We start from the raw sequence: 20,390 nt of genomic DNA on the forward strand, positions 1-20,390 counted from the left end.
GATACCCAAGGACTACTGGAAGGTCTGAGTCAACCAACGCTTTTTGTGCTTGTGGCTCATGATCACAGCAGTAACCGAAAAGCAGCTGATGTCCAAGCAAAGATTCACAAAAACTTTGCATGAAGTGCTGCATGGCACAGCCTGTTACACATCTATCACTGCTAAGCTTCAAAAGCCTTTCCAACAGTACTGTGCAGTGGAATTTGTAACTGCGGAGAATGCACTGCTGTGTTCGAAAAGGAAATGAAAATCAGATACCAGCAGAGCTGGTGTTTAATAATATATTAGCTACCCAGAGTCCCAAGTTTAAATCATGCTTATCTTGACCTCAGTGCAACTGTGGGTGGCACATGGCACAGGTGTCCAGTCAGCTTTTCATTTGTTAGTTCAACTTATAGCAGCAGTCTCCAGCAGCACAACAGACCAGCAAAAGCCTGGCACACATACCTCTAGGCACTAAAATTCCAACAGTTTCCTCTGAAAGTTTATTTTCATAGGCAAGATAAAAGAATATGTATCTTCAAAGAAAAGTAAATGTCAGGTTTAAGGTAAAAAAAAAAACAAAAAACCACTTAGCTTAAAGTTTTAGGGGTAAAAAAAGCAGGAGTCAAGTCCAGTCCATGATGTGGCTCTGCATGTGGACAGCTCTCAGCTGCCCTCTGCATTCACTGAACACCACCTGTGCTCACAGGAAGGGTCCCTCTCTGTCCCATCCCATATATTCCAGTACTCAGTATCACATCTGCCACGTCACACACTTTTTCAAGATAAATGAGACAAGTCTAAAGAACAGTGAGATATGCAAGTTATCTTGCTGTGACCTAGGAAATATCACAATAAACTTATATTGTACATCACAAATCATTTTCTGTCCACTGCAGTAACGCTATTTTTAAAAGGAAATGCAGCTTCCAGCAGAAAATTCCTGTCTATACTCACAATAGGGGATCTTTTATAAACCTAACTTTTTTTGTAAATGACGAACAAACATTATACTCTGAAAGGCAGAGCATCACAAGAATACTCAAAGAAAACCTGACAGCAATCAAGCTCTATGTGTTTCTAGACAGCTCTCCTTCTCCCAGGAGGCAAAGGCTGAAATGCAGTAATGAAGGAGTACCCTACCAGAATAAATTGCGGTTAAAACTTCTGAGGAATAACAAATGATGGCATCTGAAACAGAAGTTAATAATTATAAAAATTTCATTTGCACGGGCAAGAGCCTCTGCATCATTTCTCTCTTAAAATAAAAGTTTGAATGTAACATGGGTGGCTGATAAAAATGTAACATGCAAACTGAAAATCCATCATCAACACATTCAGTGTTTTCCTACTACAGTTTTAAAATAACAGAAATTAACTTTTTGTTTTCTAACATTTCCCAAATATGTGTGGTGAACAGAGGTATAACACAAAGTAATTGGCAGTTACTGGCCAACTACGAATTTTATCAAACTTCTAAACACAATGGATAACAAAGTTTCATTTTTATTTTGAGGAGTTGAAGCTTCCAGCCTTTACACTTATGCAAATAGCCTTAAAAAGCCTATGAGAAACCCAAAATAACTGCTGGGAAGCATGAACAAACACACAGTCATTCTGAAGTCCTTGGATTACATTGCTAAGCTACTGTGTAAGTTTCTTGGGGTTTTTTTCCCCCTAGCCAATACCACAAAATTTACCATTGTCATTATGTACAAGCCCAGCCTTTTGTCCTACCTATTATCTAGCATTTTGTTCAGCTTATTCTACTTGACCTGAGTACAACTGACTGCACATTTTCCACTCTAAGCAGGCACAAACTGGCTGGAACACAATACCCACTTCCCATGTTGCTGCACAGCACACGGCAGGCAGAGAACCAAGTTATTCAGAGAGCCAAGGGCTTACAGCAAAGACTACACAGCTGAGATGCTTAGACAAGAACTCCTGCTGAGCCACAACACGCTAGGAAAGCAATCCTTCAAAGACTTTCTTCCACAGCATTCACAGGCTAAGGGACACACTGAGCCTTACATAACCAGCCTTGTAATTACTGAAAGTTCAATGCACCAAACACCAACCCAAAATGAAAACAGTATGAAACATCTGTAGCTTTCAGGAAGGAGTTGAGAGTACTCAAACTCTAGATGAAAAGTATTTCAAGAAGATGGAATAAATTAACAGTGCTAAATACATGGCAGTTCTAATGGCAAAACCACAGCATACTGTCACAGAATTGGTTCCGCTGTGTTAACACACAGAGCTGACTTCAGGAGCCACTCAGTGAATCTCAGGGATTAAGCAAACCATGACTCAAGTCCTAAAGAAACACAATAATTTGCCTTTTCACACCTTTTAAATGCCCAAATGATATGTACATGAAAACAGTATCTTTACATTTAATCTTTTCCTTAAGGCATTTGTGTATATTATGAGTTAAGAAAACAACCAACAGTTCCATCAAACAACTGATGCCTCTTTCCTGAAAGAGTAAATAAAAAAGTAGAACTACCACAATCTTGATCCCCCCCAAGATCTGTTCAAATATATAGAGAAGGAAATCTATTCTGCTACTGTCATTTTTGAAGCAGTAAATCAATTTAAATAAAGACACCTAAATCACCAGGACTAAGATCCAACTGAAACTAAATTATGTCAATAAATACTAATTGTGTCAATCAATACTATCTGAAAATGTATATATTATGTACTGATGTGCACTTATACAATTACTATGTATGGAACAATTAAGTAATTATTGAGTGAATTTCCAGAAAACAGGCTACATGGAAGACAGTTTCTTAGGCTTAATAATTTAAATTTAATTGTTAAGAGTTTTATAACAATAGTTGGGCATTGAAGTGTATGAAGAAAAAAATAAGAGGCAGAACACAAAAATAAAAATCAGCTTACAGAATCATAAATATACTGGGGTCAGAAGCTACCCACAAGAAATACCAAAGTCCAGCTCCTTGCCCTGCACAGGACAGCCCCAAGAATCATATTGTGCCTGAGAGCACTGTCCAAACACTTCTTGAGCTCTGTCAGGCTTGGTGCTGTGACCACTTTCTTGTTCCAGTGGTCAACCACCCTGTGGGTGAAGAACCTTTTCCTGATACCCACCCTAAACCTCCCTGACACAGTTTCAGGCCATTCCCTTGGGTCCTGTCACTGGTCACAGAGCAGAGATCAGTGCCTGCCCCTCCTGTTCCCCTCATGAGGAAGTTGTGACTGCAGCGAGGTGTCTCCTCCAGGCTAAGCAAGCCCAGTGCCCTCAGTTGCTCCTCTACACCCTTCGCCACCTTCACAATCTCCTTGGTAGTTACAACTCACATAAAACTGAACAGCTTTCTCCATCTTTCTTCTCACCTCAGTCAACTCAACTGTACTAACTCGACCTGCTAAAACAATTTAAAAACCAAACACTTCTTATTAGTTTAACAAGCTTTTTCTGCAGAATGCATACCCACTGAACATCACACCACTGTGTAAAGGAAGATGAAAAGGTAAAAAGAGGAAAAGGATACAGGACCAAGAACACCACACCACCTCCCTCATCTTTTCAGCACACGCCAGTCATCCAATCTGTTAAAGCTGTAACAAGAGAACACCTTCACCTGAAGCGGATTTGTAACAAAGGCAAAAGCTGTTCTTGTATAAACAGCAGTAAATCAGGATGGGGATTTACCAAGTGCTGTCAATACTGGAGTTAGACAGAGACCATGCTGTGGCACTGCAGGAAAGCTGCCTGTCAGCTGAGCCCCAAAGCTACCACCAGATACCAGGTCAAAACTGAAACCACACTTCAAACTCCCCATCACTTGCTCACCATCCAAGCAATACTAACACTATCCTCTGCAAACAAAAACTCTGAACACTGTGGCAGACCAACTGATTACAGGCAGCAGCTCTTTATCACTGGAATGATTACAGTCCCTACATCTCTGCTGACACACTGGTTAAATCTTTCCAAAGGCCAGGATACTGTCCATATACTGCTTGCCAACAGTAACACATGAGAAGACAAGAGACTAATTAGCTCAGACAACATATTTAGAAAGCACTTTATTAGACTGAGTATTAGTATATTTGGGACTTTAGCTGCTACTGTCATTTTAACAAATAAAATATGATTTCAGCCATTACTGCATCATCACATTCTAATTCCACTTCTGTATTTCAGTACTCAAGTAGATGTTAAGGTGTATAATTATCGTGGTACTTCCTACAGTGACTGCAAATAGAAAAGCTGTTGAAGAGCAACATTTTTGTAAATCAGCTTGTACAGAACCATGGCATTTAAGATAAAATATAAAAATTCAAACTGAGGTGCTTCACACAAAGGATTAACTATGCAAAAACGTGGTTTTTAACATCCCATCCCACACATACCTATTGTTTAATAGGTATCAATTAGAGCCTTGTAAACATGCCCAGCATATGACCTGGCTGCAGATGCAATCATGTAATCCCACCTCTAATCCTTGAGCAGCCTCTAGAACCACTGCTACCTCAAATTTAAAGGTGCATGCCTGCAGTAGAAAATCACACTGGCTGTAATTGTTAAAAATAATCACAACCTATTAATTCTAATGTTGAAAATGAAGACAACAGATTTGTACACTAAGTCTGCTTTTATTTAACCATACAAATAAGCAAAAACAATTAACTCATCCCACTAATATCACAACACTTACATCAATCCAGCTAAAACGTTGGATTGCTCTTGCAGCAAAGGCAGGCAAATGATTTTATGGTAATGTGACACCTTCACAAAGACTTGCTAGGTAGAAGATCTTAAAATCTCAGAAATACAAGAAACTAAAGTGTTTTAACAGTGCCAAGAGCAATTTTTCCTCACACCCATCTTCAGTCATACCCTCACTGTATAAACATGATATAAGAGAAACCTCAAAGATTATTTTCCCTGCAACTGTGCAGCTAAAATAATGTTTAGGATTATCTATAGCTAGGCACAACCTAGCTTTTCCACCTCAGAAATTAGAATGCCTATTTGTTAAGAGAAGTTTTCTTTATTTACAGGGTAATACATCCAACCTCTTTGAGACTGCATTGCTTCACACAGTAAGAAAGACACAACAGAACTTAAAAGACATTTTGTCAGTTCACACAGACTTAATAAAGTTCAACAAAGCAAAATACAAGCAGTCAATGTTTAAAGCTGAGCTCAGCATGCTGCTGACATTGTTCTGAATGACTGGCTATATCAGTAAAACCACAGCTTCATGGTTTGGCAAACTGTCTTCTGATGAACAGTCGTTCACTTGTGTAAAAGATCATAAAACCCCTGGATGGTAGGAAGGCAATGTGAAGCACAAAAAAGAGGTATACAGCAGAATGAAAGTGAAAATAAAGCTGACAAGCTATCACTCTTGACCAATTGATCTCTTATGGTAGTTATACAAGCTCTCCTGACAATTCCATATCCCTGCCCATTTATCTACACAACAGTTACCCAGATGTGTCACATGATGGCCTAGAACAGCTCAGAGTACTGAAATGGAACGTTAATCATTAAAGTCAGCATGATTACAACACTATCATCTCAGATGAAAAAGGAGTGTAGAGCATCAAAATCATTCCTTCACTTGTTTGGGGTTTTTTTTCCCAGTAGCTTAAACTTAAGCAGTGATCAATTTTATCCATGTTTGAAACTCTTCCCACAGACTCTATAAATGAGTAATATTGCGATACAGTGCGGTGTGTCTGTATCACAAAAAAATAATATATAACTCTGAGGTAACAGAAACCTGGGCAGAGCAAAACCATTTCTGGCTGAACAGAGACATTGCCTAGAAACACGACTGAAGCAAAAAAGGTTTAGTCTGTAACTGTGCACAAGCATGTTAATTACACAGGTTGTTACAAAATTCAAAAAATCATTAGCAATCACTGTTCTTTCTTAAGCATGTGTTTTATGTTGTTTTGTGTGCTTTAGTATTTGCTTTGCTTTTCCCCGTTTAAGTGCGCTCTGCCATCCTTATGGGCCATCAACATTGAAATGAACTAGTGTTGAGTATCTCGACAGTATCCTGGCCTTTGGAAACATTTAACCAGTGTGTCAACAGAGATGTAGGGGGTGGAAACAGAAAGCAGTTACTGTTTTCTCTCCTCCATCTACATCACAGAATCATTAAGGTTGGAAAAGACTTCCAAGATCATCAAGTGTAACCTCTGACTAAATACCGCCATGCCCACTAAACCATATCACCTAGTGCCACATCTACTCATTTTCTGAACACTTCAGGGATGGTGACTCCACCCTTCCCTGGGCAGCCTGTTCCCATGTTTAACCACTCTTTCAGAGAAGAAATTTTTCCTCATATCCAACTTGAACCTCCCCTGACACAACTCAAAGCCAGTTCTCTTTGTTCTACCTCTACTTATCTGGAAGAAGAGACAGACCCCCACCTGGTTACAACCTCTTTACACGCTGGTGAAGCAAGCAATAAGGTCACCCCTAAAGCCTCCTTCTCTCCAAGCTAAACATGGCTCCCACAGCTGCTCCTGAAGAGAACTGTGTTTCAGACCCTTCATCATCTCCATTGCCCTTCTCTGAACATGCTCCAGCGCCTCAAAGTCTTTGCAATAAGGAATCCAAAACTTGAATTTTCCAACTAAACATTTATATAGAGACATTATTTATTCCATTACTTTGGAAGCAAAAGGGGTAAAACTCATCCCTATCCCATATAGAAAGTCAAACCTCCACAAAGTAGAATTTACTTTTAATAACTAAAGAATTAACTTTTTAATAACTACATTACACCGGGAGATAGTAAAAACTGAATGATAATAAGAAGACTACTTAACTGGAACAACGATACTCCTTTCAGCAAGTAGCTAAGAAGATCTTGGCCAGTAATTCCTCTGCTAAGTAAGTTGCAGCATGGTTGGGATGAGACCCTCAAAGGTCACCCCAGTTCCAAAGCCCTGCTGAGGGGGCACTAGACCAGGTTGCTCAAAGCCCTGTCCAGCATGACCCAGAACACTGCTAACAATGGAGCATCATCTGTCTGAGCACACTGTTACAGCGTCTCACCAGCCTCATCAGAAATGTCTTCCTTATGTCCAATCTAAACCCACTTCATTAAAACCATTGCCCCTCATCCTGTTATGACAGACCTTGGTAAGAAGTCTCCCCTTGTTGTATCGTGCTTTTTGTTTTATCAGTGGGTCTATGGTTTGATTTGTGATTTAGTATTTTTCCTTGGTGCTGGTTTTTTCTTTTGTCTCCACCCTTTTCCCAGAAATGTCGTCAGATAGTTTCTAGTTTCTATTTCTCCAAACTTTACCCATTTCCTAAAACTGTTTTTCTTCCTTGGAAGTTTATTGGTTCACTCCTGTTATTCCCTGCCTGGGGTTTTACTCACAACTCTCCTGATTTGTTGGAAGTTGGGTCTGCCCCTGCCTTTCCCCTGAGATATAAGTCTTTGTTGGCCCCGTGGTCGGGGCCCAGGAAGAAAGAGGGGAAGAAACACCATCAAATAAAGTTTCCCTGGGATCCCTGTGCGCTGCCTGTGTTTTATACTGCGCCGAAACAACTGACAACTGGGATTCAAGGAGCTCCAGGGGGAAAAACTGCCGCCCCCCACTCTCAACATCAGCTAGCCGGGGAAGAGAAGCGGCATCCCCTAATATTTCCTCTAAGCCTCTCATACACTGAAAGGCCACATCACATAGCAGTAAGTACTTTGAAGGAACTGATGGGTTCTCTCACTCCAGTGAATGAGCAGAAGCAGCTCTCACTACAGAGCAAAGTTACAAAAGAGAAAGTTTCCAAGGCAGGAATGATGCTACCATGCCACAAATACCAGCTTCCAGAAGGGCTCTGTAGAACGTGAGGCACAACTACAAGCTGCAAATGCAGGTGAGTTAGTACAGCTCACAGATAATCCTGAGGTTAGCACAAGTATCATGACTATTCCCAAAGCTGTGAGAACAATGAACTGCCTTTCTTACGAGAACATATGATCTATGATTTCTGACGGAACACTTGAAATGAGGCTGTGGCTGGGAAAAATCCTGCAGGGAACAGTACACTGTCAGATTTCCTAATTCATCAACTTCTGTGTTGGCCCTGATAAAAGCAGTTTTATGATGATGCAAAAAGTTTTTGGTAGTGATATCCTATTCTGGGAATCAAAATGAGCCAGAAAGGATACAAGAAAATGTGAAACTGAGTATATACTATAAAGCATTGGAGAAGGTCTACTGTAAATCCATGGATCATAAACTTCAGTTTTTTCTTCATTTTTAAGTAGTCTGCTATTCATATTTCCAAGTTTAGCAACTACTAGAAGCTGAGGTTTATACAGAAGAGAACAGAGCTAACAAAGTGCAAAAGTACTGGACTATTGTTTCATACACAATCTGTTTGAGAAAGTGAGCCTTCTTCCTTCTCAGAACTTTGAGATTAACACTTCTCAAAGAAGCAATGTCTCCAAATATTGCTATGGACACTGAGTCATCTGCAGGGCACCAGTCTGAATCTTGACCAGCACAACAGGAATTCAATATTCTCAGTTCCAGGCTGAGATGTTTAGTAGCTCCTACACAAGGTGATTCACAGCATTAACTCCTACTCCTACATGACAAATTTATTGCCACGTACTGAATTTACCTGTGAAACATTCGTATGTAACAGGCTTTGTTCCCAAGGTATATTTACAAGTCAAAACACAAGTCTTTCCACAAGATGCTTCTACAAAATGAAACACTGCAAGTACTTTTGCAGGACTTCAGATCAGTAAGAATTCACTAAAGCCAGAAGTTGCAAAAAGTCTGAAGAGAGAAATCATTTTTACAAAACCCAAACAACCAATCCACCAAACTTGGATTACTCACACTGAACTTGTAAAATTATGGTGTTATCTACACTCATAAATCAGCTGTTACATGTTTCAATGGCTAGTCACAAAATTCGCCTAAATGTGCCCCTCACTTCTCTTTACTTTTTCACTTTGACTTGGGCTTCTCCCTATTAAAAATGACTGCTCTAAACAAATGAATTATTATCAATAAAACTGAAAGAGGCTCCATTTGCAGAGTAAAAAGCAACACAATCACGCTGATTGTCTAAGCCTGCAGATACTTCTATAAAAGGCACACCAATGCACTTCACACATTCAGGGCTATACTATTTGAATTTTTAACCATTTTTTACTTGGGAGGTTTAGAAAACAATTTTATGAAAAAAGCTTGGCCATCCTCTCAGAATGAGCTGAAGCTGTGCAATAACTACAAAATTTAAATTCACTTAGTCAATCATGCTGCGATCCAGCAATAGGATGAGTTGTAATAACAAAACTTGAAAAATAAAATCTAATCTCTTATGCTACCACAGAAAATTTCATCTATTTGAATTAAAACTTGAAGTATTAGAATTAAACAACTATCAAGGCATAAAGAAGAGGACAAAAATTCTAAATCAACTGTTTAAACATCAGGTTTCCTGCTTCTGAAATATCCGTAAGACTTTTGTGATGGCTTGCCATAGTAGTGTTGCAAACAAGAGTTCAAAATAAACAGACCAGTACAGTTTCGCTGTTAAGTCTCCGATTAGTTTTTCTATGACAAATCTTGAAAACACTTTATATGCAATACACTGAATCAAAGCTTTCTACTTTGTTGATAACTGCATATATGGAAAAGCTTTACAGGATGCAAACAATTTCTGTAACACACCTTATCTTAAACATTTATATTTTTCTGCATCATTGAGAAAATGATCACAAAGCATATTTACACCATAAAGTAAAAGTATTCCTTTTCCTGCAGAAACAGGAGAGACTGTAATTACCACTAATTTCAAGTGAAGTGACCTGTGTAAGTTTATTAGCAGCCCATATAAGTGACAACTCTGCAAAAAGCAACATCAACAGACTGCCTGCACACTTGATTCCCTACATTTCTACACCCAGTATGGCCAGTTCAGAAAGGAGAAAATTATATTGGGAAGCACAACATTCAACACTCTGACATGAAGACCACCAGCCTCTCCTCCCTTCGGCCACGGAAAGTAGAGGAAAAACCCTAGATTGGAAACAAGTGGAGTGAGAGGATGACAGAACCACCTTTCAGGATCCCCAGCAAACACAAACTGATGGAGGATATGACTCTTCACACATGAAACTGAGGAGGGAAGCAGACAAGCACATATAAACAGGAACAAAAAGTAAAAAACAAAAAGGGAGAAAGTGGACAGAGAAAAAAAAACAACAAAGAGACAGGAGTCAATACAGAACAATATAGAAAAATATGAACAATACTCACTACACCAGAAAACATCAACTTCCATTTTTAAAGTTTAGAATTAAACTTTGGTGGCCTGACTGTGTAAATTTCTTTGACACGAATAATTGCTATAAAATACGATTAACAAGTTACGCAGCATGCCTGTCTTTTCTACCATTCCAGAAGAACTTGTTAACATGAGGAGATCTAACATGGACCTTGCTGATTCTGTGGTATCTTCTGACAAGTCTTTGCACGAATAGCTGCTCATGGGAGTGTTGCAAGACAGTCGCATAAAGAGGTTACACACCACATTATATTGATGTTACTTAGGTTTACTGCAATATAACATATTGACACATTGAGGTTATCCATGACCACACCTGTACATGTAGAGGTGCTCGACCGTGTGCCATAGTCAGGAACTGCTGTACCCAATATCGTTGGGCAAAGCAGGACACACTGTAAAATAAAAAATTATCAGCCAACAACATAAATACATACAGACATGTATGTGTATGAGCTATATATGTATACATACAGATATCATATATAGCCTAGATTATGCTTTTTACATCTTTTTTTTTTTTTTTTTCTTTTTGCTTTTGGGGCAGAGAGGGAAGAACACCTTAAAATTAGATTGTTGTTTCTAACAAAAATGTTTCTGCAACATCAAACCACAATCATCTTCTAGTAACATTATCTCATCTTAGCCCCAAATGGACTTTCTGGGGAGATGTGCCTTAGATACCACACGACGCAGACATTTTGAAATGCTTTCTTTCTACGCTAATTTCAGCACTGTCTATTAAAAAATACTAATAGGGTAATTAAAAAAAAAAAAAAAAAAAAGGTCTGGTGAAAGGAAAGCTGTTTCCCCTCTCCCCTTCTTTCCATATGTTACATTTGTTGCAGGAAGAAGCATTGGTACGTAAGGTAGTATTTAAACAATCAACACTCAGATAAAGCTGTAGCCCTCCTGTCTATGGAACTGCTTGAATAGCAAATCTCTATAAGGAAGTCTCAATATTATTTCAGATTCATTTGTTCTATCATCTTGGCCAGAAATGGGATAAGCCAAAAGAGATAATGGAAAGACTACAATATGAATACAGTTGTTCATCCTAAAATGCAATCCTGCCAAAATTCTTGTACAGCTTCAGACCTTGAAGAGTATCCAGTATCTTTACTTAATGAAAGCTTTAGAGTATCCTCTTCCTACAGAGAGCTCCAAACCAGGTGGGTTTAACACCTGAGAAACTACAGATAACAGCTGAAAAATTGCAGCCAGCTACATTAAACCTTTTCATGAACAAAATTAATTTCTGGTAGAGGCACAGAATTGGTTGGGTCAGAAGGCATTTTAAAGATTACCTAAATCCAAATCTACTGCTAAAGGCAGTGACACCTTTTCACTATATTTATACGTGTGTGTGTGTGCGTATGTATATATGCTTGTTAATATATTTATTATTTATTTTTTAAATTTATTATTTATTATTTATTTTTCTTGTATTTATTGCTTCTGCCAAATTCAAAATCTAATAGCTACTTGGTAAATTCTTCTGTTCCCAACTCAATGTAGTATCCAAAGCCTGTATATTTGAAAAAACAATCAATACTTATGACTAGAAAATTATATTCTAATAATACAGCAGTCTTTGTACTATCAAATAACTTTCATGCTCTTCTGTGCACTCTGGGTACAATTTTAAACTGACTTTTTTCTAACATTTATTCTAATTTTGTTATTGTACTAAAATTAAATTGGAAGATTAATGAATTATCATCACTCATAGGTCAGCTATAGTTACATAGAAGCACAAATTCCTCCTAAAACCCACACATTAGCTCTCTCCCCAAGGCTAAGCCATGACTTTGGCAGGTTAACCAAAGCTGTGTTTGCAGTCTGGACACCATGGTTACTCAACTCAATGACACTGCCTGCAAAAGCAGTTTGGCAGTATTCAGGTCATCAGTCATAACATTTGTTTATTTTTGTTGGTCTGACACCAGGCCAGAAAATTTCAAATCCAAGTGATGAGATTAACACAATTCCTGGCTGGAGCATGTGCAACTTTTTACATAGACCTAAGCATAAATTACCAATTTTGTGATGATAGAGCTGGATGCTCTTTCACAGAGCCTGTGACTGCAACCTATAGAAAGAACATGCTGAACAACCCTGTGGCTTTACAGAATCAGCCTTGTGGTATACGAAGCAGAGGGAAAGAGGTCCTTGACTACTCAGGCAGTCTTGCCACAGCTGACACTGCACCGCCCGCTGACGGTGACGTTACAACTAAATGTCACTTTCATCAGGCAGAGATACTGAAAAAAAAAGGTACAAATATATCTCTGAATATGAGACAAAATGAATGAGGCCCACCTTCTGGAACTTTCAGGAATAAGTAGTACTTGACTCTTCAAAGCATTTCACCCAAAAGTTCCTATTCACAATTTCAAGAGTATCATTTCAACGTATTTTTACAATACCTTATTTTTTATTCTACATGACAAATATCCTTCCAAATATAAGTTACACATGCAAGTTAAACACTTTGAGCAATCAGCATCTCTCTAAAGCCAAATCATTTCCACACTGATCTGCCTTACTGTACTCCATTAAGGTTGGTAGGATGAACTGCACTGATTTCATTTCCCTTTCAGGAAGCTATCCTCATAATCCTGCTTTAGAAGAAGAAGAAAAAACCATTAGGGCTCAAAGACAGCTTCAACCTAAAATAGTTACTAACTCATTCTACTCTTAAAGAGGTTTGGATTATTTCACTTCTCAAAACCAAAAAGATGCTGTCCAGCAGTTCACGGTAGGTGCAGCCTCCAAAATCCATGTCCTTCTTTGTTTTAATAGACCTCTCTCTTCTTTTAGGATATATGGAGTTTTGTGGGTAACTCAGTAAAGCAATAGGTAAAGAACTATTGAAATATTCTCTGCACTACACTGAGCTTGCTCTGGTACTTGTGCTGTGCTCAGGGCTCTTCACCTCCATCAGAACAGAAGACTGGAACTGACACCCACCCAACAATTTCAGTGTTTCAGATGCACTACAAAACACAAAAACCTTTCTTTTACCTGATATGCCACAATGGTTTCCTTTGCTTAGATACTGAAGTAAAAGAAGAGACGTGGTATTTAGTTCTTTAACCAATCTCCCAGCCTCTTTACTGTTAAGAAGTAGGAGTGTCCATATGGTTTGCAGAAAGCAACAATGTGGAGCATGCCCAGCTCTTCAATTAGTAACTAAGAATTTCAACCTTTTCAAACCAGTCTTCTCGTTTAACTCCCTTGAGTCTTAGAGGGGCATCATGTACAGAAAACACAGAGGGGAAAAACAAGAAAAAATATCAAGGTCATATCTTCCCACAAATACAATGCAGTCTTATATACAACAGGAGGCTAGACAGTAGAAAAATCTGAAGTTTAAAATGACATGCTGTCTCCCCCTGGCCAGCCAAGCACAACTGCCACCAGAGCATTCCCCCCTGAGGCCAGTGACACAAAATGCCAGCCCGGGACAAAGGAGCGTAAAGTTAGAGATTTGTACATTTCTGAATTAAAAAACAAAACAAAACAAAAACAAAAACCTAACCAGCTGAAAGCAAAAATATATTAAAATAATATTGTAATCTGATGCCTTGATTCCAAAATCATAGCACAAGTAGTCACACCCTCTGCTTCACCAAACAGCCCAATGACTCCTTCAGAACTCTCACAACATTACTGCAAACAAACTCAGCTCTAAGCATTTACACGACCCAGACTCAAGTGTAAGCTTTGTGTTGTCTCTGCTTTGAAAGGAGAGAGAGGAGAAGTAAGGAGATGAAAACCTTTCACATTTTTAGTGCTGTTTAAGCACAAGCCTTATTTGATTTTGTTCTGAGTCATTCCTCCCCCACAGGATGGAAAGCAATGCTACACATTCAGTATGTGAATGGCCAGATGAGCTGAGCAATACCACAACAGACCTGTTAAGTCTGACTATAAATCATATGCAGATTTTCTGTTCCTTCTAACTGCTGGAGAAATATGCAAATTAAGTAATTAGGTACCTCAGAGAAGCATATTCTTTTCTTTTTTAACAATATTTACCTGAGAACCACAATCAAAAGAACCTCCAGTTACCAGATTTACATTACAATACCATCTCATCCAACCTTACCGATTCTCTGTTTTAGCCACCTTCCAAGAAGGGCTCCAGTCAGGGAACACACAAGACTTTGGATACTCAACACCCACTAATTCTCCATTACTGTCTGCACAGTTTAGCCTATGGAGTACTTTTAATTCAAATATCTTACTATTTTGCCTAATTTTCAAATAGATTAGGATTAAATTTCACACAAATTTAAACATTTGCAGAAGACAACACACATTCAACATACATACTTCCTCAAGTACACAATCTCTATTACTTTATTTGTCAGAGTTATAAGAGTAACTTTCTACATATTTGAAAAGTTAATGAACTGCACACAGTACACAGACAAAACAGCTGAACAAGAAAGTGCCTTTATAATAACATATTTCCAAGTATGTGTAAGAGTAATGACATTCCTTCTGTAGTTATACATGCTCAATTCAACTGAATCAAGTCCAGAATAAATAGAAACACATAAAAAACCCCAAACAGGCGTACAATTAAGCCACAGGTTCAAACACTGTAGTAGTGATCTTCTACTTATTATTAATTTTATTGAAATTTTCAATGACATAATGAAAAAATCATATAAGCACTACAAAATTCTATTAGAAATTCTCAATCTGCATTATACATTACAAAAAGCAAATAGTGACATGGACACCTCTAATGCTAAACTTTGATTTACAAACACTACATACTCACAAACTGGATCAGCTCCCTGACTCCCCTCAAAACCCTCCAATATCTTGTGTCATAGACAGACACAAAACTCTGAGACAGAAGCAGACAGCCAGGGTGAGAGAGAAAGAAGTGTTAGACCAAAATGTCAGGATCAGATCTGACCACGAAGACCTCAGAGCAGACTCTTACTTCAGGTAAGGCAAAAAAACTTATTAGAAATTAGACTTTTTCATAAAGAAAGCAGTCCAAGTCACAGTCCAAAGCGTAACTCTTTGATTCCATTTAGCAGTTTTCCTGTTACTCACAGGAACCTCATAGTTGCAAGTAACTATGCAACCAACAGTTCTGGTTGCAACCAATATATCTGGTTGGTCACACTTTACTTTCAGTGATTTAGACACTGAAAACATGTAAGATTTGTAGAAGTCTTATTTTCCATGTTAAATGATAGAAAAAACAGCATCTTCTTGAAATCCAGATGATCTATATTCAAAAGCAAGCCAGAAACCTAAACCTTGGAGTAGTTGATTGTTCTCAATTTCCTGAAAACCTGCCTTCCTGAATCTTCATTTTCTTTTTTATTTGGAAGAACTGGGAAAAGTTCTTAGCCTTGACCACAGGAAAAACAAAGCTATCAAACCAGATTAGTTATGAATTTCAGGGTTAGCAAATACGAAGCAGAGAACAGAGAAAATAATCCAAAAGCCAGGGCAAGCTATACAAAACACGAACACTGTGATTGAAAAATGTTAGAATTTTGAGATACATAGAACTGATATGAATTTAATCCAGTATCATACAAGAATTAAAGCACATCTAAAGACAAGTTTGCAATCCTCACAGATCCCTCCTGAAAAGTTATTCTGCAGAAAGTCTTACAATCACAGTAATATACTCAGAAGTTACTCATCTTTGAGTATTTAATAAAACTAAAACAAATTTGATGCACTTGAATATATGTATAATAAAAACCTATTACAATTCAACCTTGAGGTTTGCACCTTAGCAAAACTCATTCAATGTTTAAGCAGTCTTTTTTCATAGCTAGTAAAATCATTAACCATTAAAGAAACCCAAATTAAATACTGCTTACTACAAATGTAATACAGCTGTTAAACTGCTTTTTTTTTTTTAGAATGCATTATTCAAATAATCACCAAAATACTTTCTGAATATTAAAAAAAAAAAAATCCATTTTTTGGTAGAGTATTTGTCTAATGGGTAGTCTTCTAGTGGCATTCTGCCACACTTTACATGCTATCAGATAACCAAACAACTAAGATGCTCATAGTACAGAATATGGGATCATTAGTAGTACTGAGCAAATAACCCCAAGCATCAAGTTTTTCTCCTTGCTTGACTTCTATTATATTTTAATAAAAATTAAGATTATTTATGATTATGCAATATGCTTACATAATTCTCAAATTCTACTATACACAGAAATAACTTGCCCTACAAGTCTAAGTACACCATAGACTTGCTGGGAAAACAAAACAAACATCACCCTCAACCCCCATAAAAGCAACTATAGCGAAAAAAAAAACAAAACAAAACTAAACTCAGAAAAGCAGACAAAGAAAGCCCTAAGCAAGTCTAAATGCATTCCCCTTAAGTATGTACAGTGTTCATTTTCTGACAAGACTAACAAGCCTGTACCATAAATAGTTTAACTTAAAAAATGAGTGCAGCTTACATAAGCCTGTGGCAGTCAACCATTTTTACCCATGGCACTACAACCAACAGTGACAAAGAAGTTCAGAAAGTAGCACTTAGGAACTAATTAAAAATACCTATAGTCCTTACTCCGAGGCTGCCTAAGTAAGGCTACTGGCAAAGCTTAAACTCCATGAATTGTCAAGTGGATAGAGTAATCCAAGGATTATGCTCAAGAGAAGTTATTCAGAGTAACCCCAAAGCAGAAACTTGCTACTGTCACAAGGACACAAGATTTCTCATAAGACACATCTATTCTTTCTGCCATTTGTGTTCTAGCACATAATCAAAACAGAAGAAGAAGCATATCAAAATGTCAATGCCATAGCTACTTTCACCTGAATCATAGAAATTCTAACACTTAAACCTGTTTATTTCTTTTCCTCTTCTTCCAGAGCTCACAAAAGCCTTACCTTTCAAAACTTCCCAAAAGACAACACATTTAGAGACTTTAGAATCTCATTCTTTAAACTTCTTTACAGGAAGCAGGACAAAACAACGGTATAGATTTTAACAGGATTCAGTGGTCGGGGGGAAAGCCCATAAGAACTGCTTGTTTTGGGGGGTCTTTCTAAAACTCAATTCACAAAAGAGAGACTTCTTTTGATCCTTTCCTGTCAGCTCCCCAACACCATTCCCCCTTCAGCTAGTTCTCTGAGCCATCAAATGCATAAACTGACACCCCACAGGGACCACAGCTTCACTGAGCCCAAGAATGGCAACAAGAAGTATTCTCCACCTCATCCAACCACCAGGAGAGTGAGCAGAATCTCTCTTTCAGAAGATATGGATTTCTTAAAAGCTAAGAGAAGCAGGAGCTCTTCTTCCATCTCCTCTGTGTTTCCAGGACAGGAATCCTCTATCAGACTGGAGACACCAGTCCACCACTGCTGTGTTTCAACCTCTCCATAACAGACAGACACGAGAACAAACTGCACTGGGATTTCTGAAATCAAAACCCAAGAACTGAACGGTACAGATAAGAACCAAGCAGCACAAGCCTCCATGCCTTGATCACATCTTGGGTAACATATGCTCTTAGGAGAAGTGTCATAAATTTTTGCTACAACTTTTACAGAAAAAATGTCTCAGTTAAGGCAAAGCAGCTTTCAAGTGACTGAGTGTTCCTACAGAAATAGAAGTACTGTTTATCACAGTACCAAACGTCTGTGTTGTTGGTACTAGTGCCTCCACGAGTAACAACTACAGAGATCACTGAAGATGCCTCAGTGTCCACGTTACTACAGAAAGATGTCACCCACCAGATAGAACTAAGACCATCAAGACCTGCTGCACAGAGCTGCTGAGAGGATTCTACTCTTTGAAAAACTTCAAGCTGTCCTCTGCAGAAGCCACTTCCCTCTTACAGACCCCTTACTCCTAGATCAAGGAACTTTATTTCAACACTTAAGTGATTTTTGACTCTCTCTCTCTTTTCTTTTTCCTCTTTTTTTTTTTTTTAACAGTAAATCATAATTTCTAAAGACAGACAAAAATAGCTGATCTTACTCAGGTCTCTCTTAGGCCTAAGGCCACCTTCAGCCTCATTTACCTCAACTCCCAAATCTTGAAAGGGATTGGCAGGTAGAACATTTATTTGACTTGGAACTTTCTTTAAAGTATCTAGAGGCTGGGTTTCAAAAGCAAAGAGGCAGATTTCATTTAAGAGAACCTGCATTCTGCCATTTATGAACTTAATTCGGCTGCAACAGATGTGGTACAAACTCTCTCTTCCCTGTCTGACCGCTCTTCCTTTAAATTGGATATTCCAAGAAAACAATAATTAAAAAATGTTTGTTCCAGAAAATGCCAATGAACTCAAACCAACACAGAAGGAAGCTGGATGTGAACAAGGATAATTCTTACTGTCACTAAAACCAGTACACATTGAAAAGTAACAGCTTCAGTGTAAGAGCAGGAGAAAGTACAAAACTGCAAACATATTCCTGAGCAATTACTGAAAAAGTTCTTACTCACAATGCATGAAGCATTCAGCCCAACAATGAGATTTGTTGTGAAACACCTGCATAAAACATTGATGCCCATGAAGTTGTAACAACACACAAATTTTTATAACCACACTTTCATGATGCTGCCCAAACAGCAGGAAACAAAGCATAGATAAAAGACTAAAATACCTGTTCCCCTGTGCTGTCCATCTGAAACTTACCAATGAGATGAAAAAAATCCATGCTAATGTACAAAAGCACTGACAAAAGTTCTAAAATGTAATTTTGTGTAAGTGTTCTGAACGCAGCTACAACACTTACTCAGCAATTACTGAAGTCACATTTGCAAATGTCCAGGTCAACCAGCAGCTAAAATTTGATTTTTACCAGGAAAGAACATAAAGTGACTTTTTAGCAGAATACCCAGAAAATAACTTAAAATTTTTAACACATTCAAATCAGCAGTGAGAAGATACTTGATGTAGTGCTTGCTAGTAGAAATTTAACTTATTCATAATTTTTTTTAGCAAATATGAAGCAATAGAGAAATTGCAACAAATTAACACTTTGTCTTAATCTAGACATGTAGTTTCTGATCCAACATTAGCAGGATTACAGCGAGAATTACTATTCCTTCAAGATAAACGTAAGAATTTCGAGAAAAAAAATGCAATGCTCTGCAACAGCCTAGTACCTGGCTTACTATTTCTGCAAGCTGATCTTTAAGAACAACCACATGAAAGCCAAGTTCTATATTTCTTTCATAACTTGCACAACATTTAGGCTAAAAAAAAAAAGGCAACAAAACCCAACTATCTCCTATTCATCAACTATTATTGATCCAATGCCCAACATGAAAGAACAAACCAAATCTGTAACTCTTTCAAGTGCTAGGAAAAAATGCCCACATCTTGAGTCAAGCCAAAGTATACAAACTCAAACTCCCCACTGAAGGCACAAAATTACTCTTGAGGATTTATACCAATGTGACAAATAACATACACAGAACGAGCAAAGCCTTTTGCCAGCCATTTCTAATGCAGCTGTGACACTGTAAACCAGGAAGAGTTGTTCAAACAGATGAGACTTGGGGGCAAACCACCTCAGAATATAACCAAGGAATGGAAAAATGCTTTAGCATAAAGCTGCAACAAGATTAAAATACCAGCACTGCTGTGGCTCTTTTTACCAAATCTGGTAAGAAACACTCAGGACTGAATGCACTTTATTAAATCGTTCAAGTTTTTTCTGCCACAACATCCAAGACAAATACTGATAGTAACAGGATTTCTTTTTCTAAAAACTCTCCGTGTGTCCCCAGATCAACCATGATTTCACATAAATTGATCCACTTTTCAATTAATGGACACTGTAGCAGATATGCAATTTCATTTGAAAGAAAGTATTTCATTTGGAGTATGTAACAAGACTGAACAGAATCTGCTGAAAGGTGTTTTCCAGAAAACACTCCTAATGATCCACCAGCAAGCTGTGACAGCCAGGCTGCTCAATACTACCTTAGCAGAATGACGTCCCTCCTCTCTCTCTCTTAGTGACTTGGCTATCTGCTTACAAAGCCTCCTGCTTTACACAACTCTCTGAAAAGAGCTGTAATTTTCCTTACAAAAGAGCCAGATCAGGA

General features: G+C 38.1%; 1 protein-coding gene across 7 annotated transcripts in view; it reads right to left on the reverse strand.

Moving 5' to 3' along the window:
- The window catches only part of TAB3 (TGF-beta activated kinase 1 (MAP3K7) binding protein 3), a 40,088-nt gene that overhangs the window by 15,415 nt on the left and 4,283 nt on the right, over window positions 1–20,390 (reverse strand). The gene's annotated exons all lie outside the window — the stretch shown is intronic.

Source organism: Onychostruthus taczanowskii, unplaced genomic scaffold, assembly GCF_017590055.1.
Source record: "Onychostruthus taczanowskii isolate IOZ18803 unplaced genomic scaffold, ASM1759005v1 scaffold17, whole genome shotgun sequence".
In the NCBI taxonomy this organism is placed as follows: domain Eukaryota; kingdom Metazoa; phylum Chordata; class Aves; order Passeriformes; family Passeridae; genus Onychostruthus; species Onychostruthus taczanowskii.